This window comes from Ammospiza nelsoni, chromosome 4, assembly GCF_027579445.1.
Source record: "Ammospiza nelsoni isolate bAmmNel1 chromosome 4, bAmmNel1.pri, whole genome shotgun sequence".
Lineage (NCBI taxonomy): Eukaryota > Metazoa > Chordata > Aves > Passeriformes > Passerellidae > Ammospiza > Ammospiza nelsoni.
In genome coordinates this window covers 68075520-68085614 of record NC_080636.1, presented here as the reverse complement: position 1 = coordinate 68085614, position 10095 = coordinate 68075520, and positions in this window count along the sequence as shown.

The window sequence follows — 10095 nt, the reverse complement described above, 5'->3', positions numbered from 1 at the left end:
ATGGTGGAGTTGAGGATCCCAAGGGGAGGGAGGAGGGTGAGAAGCAAGTTTCAGGAGAGTAGATTTTGCCCTTTTCCAAGGTCTACTTGCAAGAGTCCCAGGAGATAAGGCCCTGGACGGAAGAGGTGAGGGGAAAGGTAGGTAAAAAATCTGGTTAATATTCCAAGTCCATGAGACCTTCATTCCAACAAATGTATAATCAGGTAAAAGCGCCAGGAGTCCCATGTGGATGAATAAGGAGCTCCTGGCTAAACCCAGATACAGAAAGGGAGCCCATGGAGGGTGGAAACCTGGGAGGAATACAGAAACATTGTTTGAGTATCTGTGTCCAAATTCAATTCCAGTTGGACTTCAGGCTTCCTAACTCCAGATGGTGAGGTGGATTGAAAACAGGGTGAATGGCCTTACCCAGAAGGTGTCACCTGAGGGTAGGAAGTCTTGTTGGATGCTATTCAGTGTCAAGACTGGGTCTGATCCTGTCCAATATCCTCATTCATGATATAGATGATGGGGCAGACTGTGTCCTCTGCAAGTTTACTGGTGACAGGAAACTGGGAGGAGTGGCTGCCGCTCAGAGGGACAGGCTGGGGAAATGGGTTGACAGCAGATGAACTTTAATGACTTCATGAAGTTCAACAGAGAGAAGTGGAAAGTAAATGCATCTGGAAGGAAACAGTGCCAGGCATCAGGACACCCTGTGGACCACCTATTTGGAAGGCAGCTCATCAGAAAAGGGATCTGGTGGACACCAAGTTGACCATGAGCCAGCAGTGCACCCTCACAGAAAAGGCTAACAGTGTCCTGGACTGCACTGGGAAGAATGCTGCCAGCAGGTGGAGGGAGGTAATCCTTGCCTCTGCTCAGCACTGGTAAGGCCACTCTGGGTGTATTGTTTCTGCTCTGGGCTCCACATTACAAGAGAGACATGGCGTGAAAATGATGAAGGGACTGGAACATTTTCCCTGTGAGGAAAGACTGTGAGAAATTGAGTTGTTCAGACTGGAGAAGGGGAGACTCAGATGGGATCTTATTCATCTATGCAAATACCTGAAGGGAGGAGACAGAGAAGGTGAAACCAGGCTCCTTTCTGTGGTGCCTGGTGACAGGACTGGAGGCAGTGGGCACAAACTGAGGAGGTTCTGTCTGAACACCAGGAAATACTTTTTTGTTGTGAGAATGACTAATCACCAGCACTGATTGCCCAGAGAAGTTGCACAGACTTCATCTAAATTCTCATACAAGATGGAGGCTGGCCATCTGGAAGGCAGCTTTGTTATAAGGGTGATTGAGCACTGGCACAGTTGTCCAGAGAGAGGCTGTGGAATCTCCATCCTTGAAGGTATTCCAAAGCTGACTGGACATTGCCCTGGACAGCCTACTCTAGGTGGCTGTGCTTGACAAGGGCAATTGGACTAGGTGACCTCCAGATGTCCCTTCCACCTCTACCCATTCTGTGATGGAGTGAAGCAATAACCCCTCACAGGAGGACACACTTATGCCACAGGACTAAGCCAGCTGACAGCCACAAAGGGGAGGGACAATACCCACATGAGGTGACAGAGTGAACTGGTTGAATGTTGCCCACCTACAAAAAAGCCACTTGAGACCTGAGGTCTGTAATCCTTACAGGCTTCCTGGCACAGAGGGTGTGATGGCTAAGGATACAGTCCAAGAGAACATAGAGGTACAAGAAGGTACAGCAATACTGAACAGATCTTCCCCCTGAAACACACACAGCATTCCTAAATGGTTATGCTACAAACCAAGATGAAATCTTCCTATTTCTTGGAACAGAACCATTTGATAGTACTGTTATGCCTCTTCTAGGGCCCACAATAACATTCCTACCTGAGAATACCCAAGGTGCATAAAGGCCATAGAATTATAGACCTGAGAATACCCAAGGTGCATAAAGGCCATAGAATTATAGAATTGTTTAGGTTGAAAAAGACCTTTAAGATCATCAAGTCCCAGGGGCTGTGTTTACTGAGATAAGATCTGAGTTCTCAAGAGTAGCATCAGACAAACCCAGCCCCCCTTGGTATTTTATCAGTGGACAATGATTTATGGAGCAGTCTAGGAGCCAATCCAGCCAAGGTAGAAGAAAAAGCAGCATCAGAACTGGATCCTGTTTGGCTTTGCAGCTGCATCTGACATCAAGTTGAACATCTCTCTGAAAGGTCAGGCCTGCTAAGACAAGCCTGCTGGCACATTATTGCACTAGAGGCACCAGCCATCAAGTGGAATTCTCTGTCTGGTGTTATAGCAAAAAAACTCAGAACCAAAAGGAACCTCTACCATTGAAAAAAAATTCTAAAAACAAGCATCAGGGATGAGTACCAGTCTCTTCCTGAGTGGAAAGGAAGTCCTTGGTCTCTCTGTGGGATGTGCAGCTGCTGACCTTGTCTTCTAGCTATGTGGGCCTGTGTCCCTCACTGAGATGGCAAAAATGTGACCGGGAGTGGCTCCATATATTGTGGGTAAAAAATTTTCAGAGCAGCTGAGAGTTGGAATTTGTGCTATGAGTAAGATGAGCTCCTACAGAATGAGTTAGCAGATGTTTTAGGTGATTCATTGTCTTCTGATAACTGCCCAGTTCCGGAGGCATTGCTGGTATGTGAAAACAAGGTAGGTCTGGGTGAATCAGAGGGTTGAGGGAAGAGTACTGGTGGTAGTTAGCAAACACTTGCACAAGTTTATTCAGGGACCAAGCTGTAAACTGCCATATTTTCCAAGGTCTGCAGTGAACTTCCTGGAAAAAAATGGGTCTTCTTTGCTGTCTGACTTGGGGTGTGCCTTGGGAGCAAGCCCATTACTCCATCCTCCAAAGGCAGGCACTAAAAGCTAGAAGAGCCAAGCTGAGCCATCCTTGTATGATACCTTCTGCCCACCCGCAAAAAACGAGTCCTCTGTGCCAGGTGGCACTGGTGCTGCCTGGATAATCCTGGGTGTCTCCAAAAGATGGGACTGCCTTTTCTTTCGTTTCTTGCTGACCTCCAGGACACGTCTCCAGATTTTTTGGCCATTATTTCCCCACCAAGCACCTAAACTACAATAATTTGTTTGCATTCACAATTGCCATATTTCACATCTTGAGTACCCACAGGCTACTTTGGAGAGGACAGCTGAAGGGTCTGTAGGATGAAGAAGAACTTAGTGCCAGCTTATACCTACATTAACACTGGCTTCCCACTTTAGACCAAAGAGTATGCATTTGTTACAGAACTAAAAGGAGCAGAAAACACAGAGGACTTTTCAATGCAGCTCAATGCCCTTGCACATGTCCCAGAGCAAACTTTGTAATTATACCTTATCCTAATTACTGCTGCAGTAGCAAAGACAATAGAGCAATGGAACAGGCACCAGCTCCCAGAGCATCCAGGCAGTGCGGGCCATGGGAAAAGTTGGAAGCATTCCCAGCCCTACTACTAAATCCCAAATTGTGGTGCTCAGGAAGCTCAGCAACAAGGTTGCAAGTTCAGACATTTCAGTGAGGCAATTCCAAATACAGTGACAGGCCTGAGGGAGGAATGCAAGGTCAGCTCTCCTGCATGTGCTGCGTTGCCGTCATACCTATGAGTAACATGGGGCTGCCTTGCAGAAAGAGAGGGCTGCAGTGTCCAAGTGCAGTGCAGATGTGCTCCTGATGTGAGAAAATAACCCTGCTTTGGTATGGATTGAATATTTTCTTTTGCAGACCCATGGCAGCACCGTCTGGAAGAGCCCTCCCCAGTTTCTGGTCCAGCGTGCCTCCGGGAGCAGGACTGTTCCCAATGCTGGAGCAATCCAGGTGGTTTTGTCTAACCAACACTACCAAACCCCAGAGGTGACAGGCCAGCTCTGTTCTGAGGAGCTGTCCCAGGGCTGCCTCTCCTCTTAGGGGAATTTTTTTTCCCCTAAAATCCCAGTGTTACAGTAGTAATTACTTGCAACCAGCTTTTTATAAAAGGGAGGGAGAGGGGGAAAACAGAGCAAAGGAAAGATCTCAGAATTAGCAAAGCTCATAAATTTGCAGGTGGCCTTAGACTGAACCAGTTATCTCTGTGTTGGCTTCCAGTGAGGAGACAGCTTATGTGATGGACATGAGAAGCAACACTGGGAAAGTGAAGAGGAGGGACCAAGAGGTGGGTCAGAACATCACTCTTATTCATTTGAGGAAAGCACACGGAAGAAACTGATGGCTCTGCTGCCTTTTGTGCATTTAGCTTCCACATAAAAGCTGAATCTAGAGGTGAATATCTCACTGAAGAGATCCATTACCCTCCACAAACCACCAAGATAAAATGATGACTGCAGTCTCTCTCTTAGGCACCTACAGCCAAACTCCTGCCCCAGCATTCAGCCTTAATGATGAAGAGAAAGGAGTTGGGAAATGAGGCAAGATTGTTAAAGAAGAGGTTCCTGAATTTTCAGCCAGGTGAAATGTGTATGAGCTACAGCAACATCATTATCAGAGGAGAAGCTGTCTTCAGTTCCCAAGCCATGTTCTCCAAGACCTTCTGGAGTGGAAACAAGGAAATGGCACAGAATGAGCACAGCATCCTATTTAAAAGGCTTGAAGTGGAGTTATAGATCCATAATTCAGTGTCTAGAAAATTGAGCTACACAAAGGATTAGTTCAGAGGCACCAAGAGGCTAGTATGAGCACTGAGAAGGGAATAATGCAATTTCTTAAGAACTATTTTATACCAAACCATTAAAATTTTCTCTCTCAAAGATCTGGCAGATAAAGGGTAAGCAGCAGATGTGAAAATTTTGACCTCCATAAAGGACTTTGTGTTATCCCATTCAGACTTCTTGTCAGAAAGGGAAATACCATCTAGATGAAAGATGGATGTAAAATTAGAGCAAATAAAGCACCTTTACAAGAGCTATTCCTGGCTTACAGTCAGACTAGAAAGAAATATACAAAAAGGAACCACAGGAAAATGGTCCCGGCTTTTATACTATTCACTGCTTCCATACTGGGGGTTAGAAATCACAATACACTGTGTTAGAAATATTGTGGAAAATGTTAAAGAAAACAAAGCCAGAGGAATGCCAGAAAGTAAACCCATCAGATGACCGTAAAGACCTGGCAAAGACAGGATTTGACATGATCCAGATGAAATTCAATTCAAGTCAGTATAAAACACTTTGAAATTGGATCAGTCCACCCCACGGAGAGAGTGGGACTTGGGATCTGCTGGTAGGAAGGCTCTGGGTTGAGGGGCTGAGGTATGACAAGGCCAAATACGGGGTCCCACATGTTGGCCACAACAGACTTTGGCCTCTTCAGGGATCTGCTTTGTAGAGGCCTGAAGGGAAGAGGGGCAGAAAGGTGACTGGTATTAAAGGATGACCTCCTGCAAGCTCCAGAGCAATGCATCCCAACGAAGAGGACGACTGGCAAAAGTACCAGGAGGCCCATGTGAATGAACAAGCAGCCCCTGGACAAACTCAAACTCAAACCCTCCTGTAGGGAGGCTACAGAGGGTGGCAGCAAGGCCAAGCAGCCTGCGAGGAATACAGGTAAACTGCAGCCAGGAATCAGATTAGGAGCTGCCCACCCTGGTCAGAATTCTGGTCAGAATTAAACCTGACCAGGATGTCAAGGGCAACAAGAAGTGCTTGTATAGGTACATCAGTAATAAAAGGGAGGATGGGAGACTTGATTACATAGGACATAAAGAAGGTTGAGGTACTCAATGATTTTTTTGCCTCAGTCTTCACTGCCAAATGCTCCAGCCACACCAGCCAACTTGCAAAAGTCAAAGGCAGGGATTGGGAGAATGAGGAACTACTTGCTGTAGGAGAAAAAGTTTGAGAACATCTCAGAAACTTGAGTTTGCACAAGTCTGTGGGACCTGATGAGATACATCAGGTGCAAAGGGAATTGGCAGAAGAAGTGGCTAAGCCTCTATCCATCATATTTGAGAAGTCATGGCAGTCTGGTGAAGCACCCACTGACTGAGAATGGGGAAGCATTTTTTAAAAAAGGAAATAAGAAAGACACAGGTAACTACAGGCTCTCAGTGCCACCTTGGTGCCCGGCAAGCTCATGAAGCAGATCCTCCTGGAAACTATGCTAAGGGACATAGAAAATAATAAGGTGATTGGTCACAGTCAACATGGCTTCAGTAAGGGCAAATTATGCCTGACAAATTTGGTGGCCTTCTGTGAGAGGGTTACAGTGTTGGTGGCTAAGGGAAGAGCAACTGACATAGTCTACTCAGATTTGTGCAAAGCATTTGACACTGTCCCACAAAACATAATTGTCTCTAAACTGGAGAGATGTGGATTTGGCAGATGGACAACTCAGTGGACAAGGAATTGGCTGTGTGGTGGCACTAAAAGAGCTGTGGTCATCAATTCAATGTCCAAGTGGGGACCAGTGAGTGACAAGTGGTGTTATGTGGTCTCAGTGGGACCAGAGCTGTTCAATGTCTTTGTCAGCGACAGGGACAGGGGGATCAGGTGCATTCTCAGCAAGTTCACAGATGACAACAAGCTGTGTGGTGTGGCCAACAAGCTGCAGGGCAGGGATGCCATCCAGAGAGACCTGGGCAGGCTTGAGATGTTCAACAAGGCTAAGTGCAAGATCCTACAGTTGGGTTGGGGCAATCCCAACCACAAATACAGGCTGGGTAGAGAATAGATTGAGAGCAGCACAGAGGAGAAAAGCTTGGGGATTTTGGTGGACAAAAAGCTGAACATGATTTTCAATGTGCCCTTGCAGCCCAGAAAGCCAACTTGTCCTGGGCTGCATTCGAAGCAGTGTGGGCAGCAGGGCAAGGGAGGGGATTCTGTGCCTCTACTCCACTTTAGTGAGACTCTACCCGTCTCGGGTTGCTGTTGTTAATTGCTGCCCCGAGATGCGTGGGATGCCTCTGTTTCGGCCCGTTCGGCTGAAGAACGAGTCTGGACTCTTCACTTTTGGTTGTTTATTAATTCTTATCTATTAAATTTTCTTTCTGCCCAGCTGAGATCTGCTCAGCAGGGCAGCCACAGGCACTCTGACCGCCCCCGAGGCAGTGTTGTCCTTTTATACTACAAACTACGTATAACATATTTACACTTAATTCCCAATACCTATCACCTATGTTAGACAGTGTACTTCTACTCTAAACCAATCCCAAAGTGCCAACATCACTGCAGAAAATCGAGAAGAAGAAGAAGAAGAAGAAGAAGAAGAAGAAGAAGAAAGGCTAGACACGTCCAAGTTCCTCCATCTTGTCCCCATAACCCCCATACCAAAAATCCTAAAATCTACATTTTCACCCTGTGATAATTTTATTATTATACCATTCAAAGTTCTGTGACTTTCAGGTCCTCATACAAAGCTGGTAACTTGCTCCAGGGGTCATAATCAAATCCCCAGGTGTTTTGGGCTGCATGCCAGGGTCTCCGAGCCCCCCGGCGGGGTCCTCGGCAACTCTGGACATCCGGAGGGATGTACTGAGTTCTGACATACCTGGAGTGCTGCATCCTGCTCTGGGACCTCCAGCATGAGAGGGACATAGACCTGTTGGAGCAAGTCCAGAGGAGGTCCAGAGGAGGGCTGGAGCATCTCTCTTACAAAGACAGGTTAAGAGAGCTGGGGTTGCTTAGCCTGGAGAAGAGAAAACTCTGGGGAGAGCTTACAGCAGCTTCCAGTATCTAAACGAGCCTACAAGAGAGCTGGAGAGGAATATTTTATGGGAGAATGTAGTGGTAGAACAAGGGTTAATGATTTTACACTGAAAGAGTGTAGGTTTAGATTAGATATAAGGAAGAAATTCTTTACAGGGAAGGGGTCACAGCACCAAGCCTGCCAGAGTTCAAGAAGTGTTTGGACAATGCTCTCAGGCACATGGTGTGATTCTTGAGGTTATCTTGTGCAGGGGCAGTAGCAGAACTGGATAATCTTTGTGGTTGCCTTTCAACTCAGGATATTGTATGATTGTATACTGTGAGGGTGGTGAGTCACTGGAGCAGTTTGCCCAGAGAATTTGTGAATGCTTCATCCCTGAAAGTGTTGAAGGCTAGATTAGATGGGGTTTTGGGCAAACTGGTCTAGTGTAAGAGGTCCCTGCCCATGGTGGGGGAGGTTGCAAGTAGATGATCTTGAAGGTTTCTTCCAACCCAAAACATTCTGTAACTCAACGAAATAACACAGGAGCAAGATGCAGCTATCTCTCCATGCAGAACTATTAGAACAAATTCCCATATACTAGAAGTTGCACAATTTCTCAGCCTCCAGAACAGGCACAGGGCACAGCTGTCTCCCACCCAGGGCTTTCTCAAGGGGAAAGGTTTAAGCAGGTTGTTTCCACTGTGGCCTTGGCCATATGTCCAGTGGTTTGGCCCACAAAGCTGACCAAACTCCCAGCAAATACGTCAAGGCACATGTATAAGCCATCTGCCCTTTGGTTTCAGGTGTTTCAGCCCAATGGGAGATCAAAGTCCTTGCAGATGAGTCACATTTACAGTGTAATGGGATGAACCTCCATCATGGAGCACTGATTTTGCCTTGCCAGTTGCAACATGCTGTGCACGCATGAGCATTAGCTTTGCCCTTTAGCTTGCAAGATGTGTGGCCCAGGAACTGGACAAATATGCAGTTTCTGCAGCCAGACACAGCTTTAACCGCTCTCTTACTCCTGTCTGAAAAGGGCTGCACCTCCAAAACCCAGCACAAGAGCTTCGTGTCTAAACTACTCCCAACCACTTCAGGACTGAGTCAGACAAAAATACATATAGCTGCAAAAATGCTTTTTGTATCATTCTCGGAACTGAAAGCAGCGCTGGGCAATCTGGCAAGTCCAAGTGCAGCAGTTTAGAAAGTGAGCAAGGTTAACGGATGAGTGAATACCTGGGGGGCATCTAATAAGGCTTTCAACAGCTCATTCCCAGGATCGAGGCTGAATAGTGCTCAGACTCACAGCTGGGCTGCAGAAAGAGAGCTGGAACAGCCTCAGTGCTCACTGATGGATTTACTGTTCTCTGCAGGCATTACAGGATGCTGACCCCAAACTGCAGCTCCCTCACACCGAATTTTGAGCAGGGGGAACAGCCAAAACTGCAATGGCCACAGGGCTGGATATGTTAAGCCACTGCTGGGTGAGACCTGCCAGTATGGGTGTTTGCAAGCCCTTCAATGCCCCACACATCCCTGCTCTCAGATAACCCCTCTGGAGTGCATCCTCAGAGCTGCTGTTACCACTATGGCCAGCCTGGAAGGGGGGCAGGTCAATGGGCAAGTGGAAGGCTGATAAATCTGCTCGTGGGAGTGCCACCACAAAGGCTGGATAGCTGGGGCATGGAGCTGCCTGCTGGGAGCTGGGGCATGGAGCTGCCTGCTGGGAGCTCTGGGGAGCACACACAGATCTCTCTTCCACATTCAACCAGCCAGGGGGATCACAGAGCCTGTCCTGCTTGGGGCTCATCCTTGGCCTCCCAGCAGGCACAAAGACAGCAGTGTGTGTGTGCAGGGAGGAAGCTGGGAGCTGGGCTGGGAGAAGCCCATTGCAACTGCAGCTGTTAGCACAATGCAGAGCGTGTTCCAGTTGCAATCACATGCTGCAGGGGCCATGGCTTGAGAGCAAGGAGAATCTTCAGTTTGCGCTCCTAGAAATGGTCCCATGTGAAATGCTAGAGGAAAAAGTAGCAAAATTGAATGTATTTGCTGTATAATGTAGCAAAATTGAAAGTAGCAAAAAAAGAACAAAAAAATTCAACCTGGACACCTGGCTAAGGAGATTTTCCTTTGGGATGGAGACTGAGGAGAGGCTTAGACAACCAGGTCTAATGCTAAAAAGCACAGCATGTTTGAGCCATCGTGCTTTGATCCCAGCCTGCAGGGATTTAGGGTTTAAACTGAAAGGTAAACACAGATGGGTAGTGGAGCTATACAAGTGTCTAGACCAGAGGAAATTGCAGCCCCCCAAGTGCAGGTCCTGCCTGCACGGGCACTGTTCTCAGCCAGTTCCCATCTCCTACATCAGGCAAGACACAGGCGACTGCCACACTCTGCAAAGCGAATCCTCCTCGGGTGAGAGAGAGGATAAATGATACACAGCCAGGGGCAGCTATTGTGCCTGCTGGCTACTTGCCATCACAGAGCAACCCAGGGTG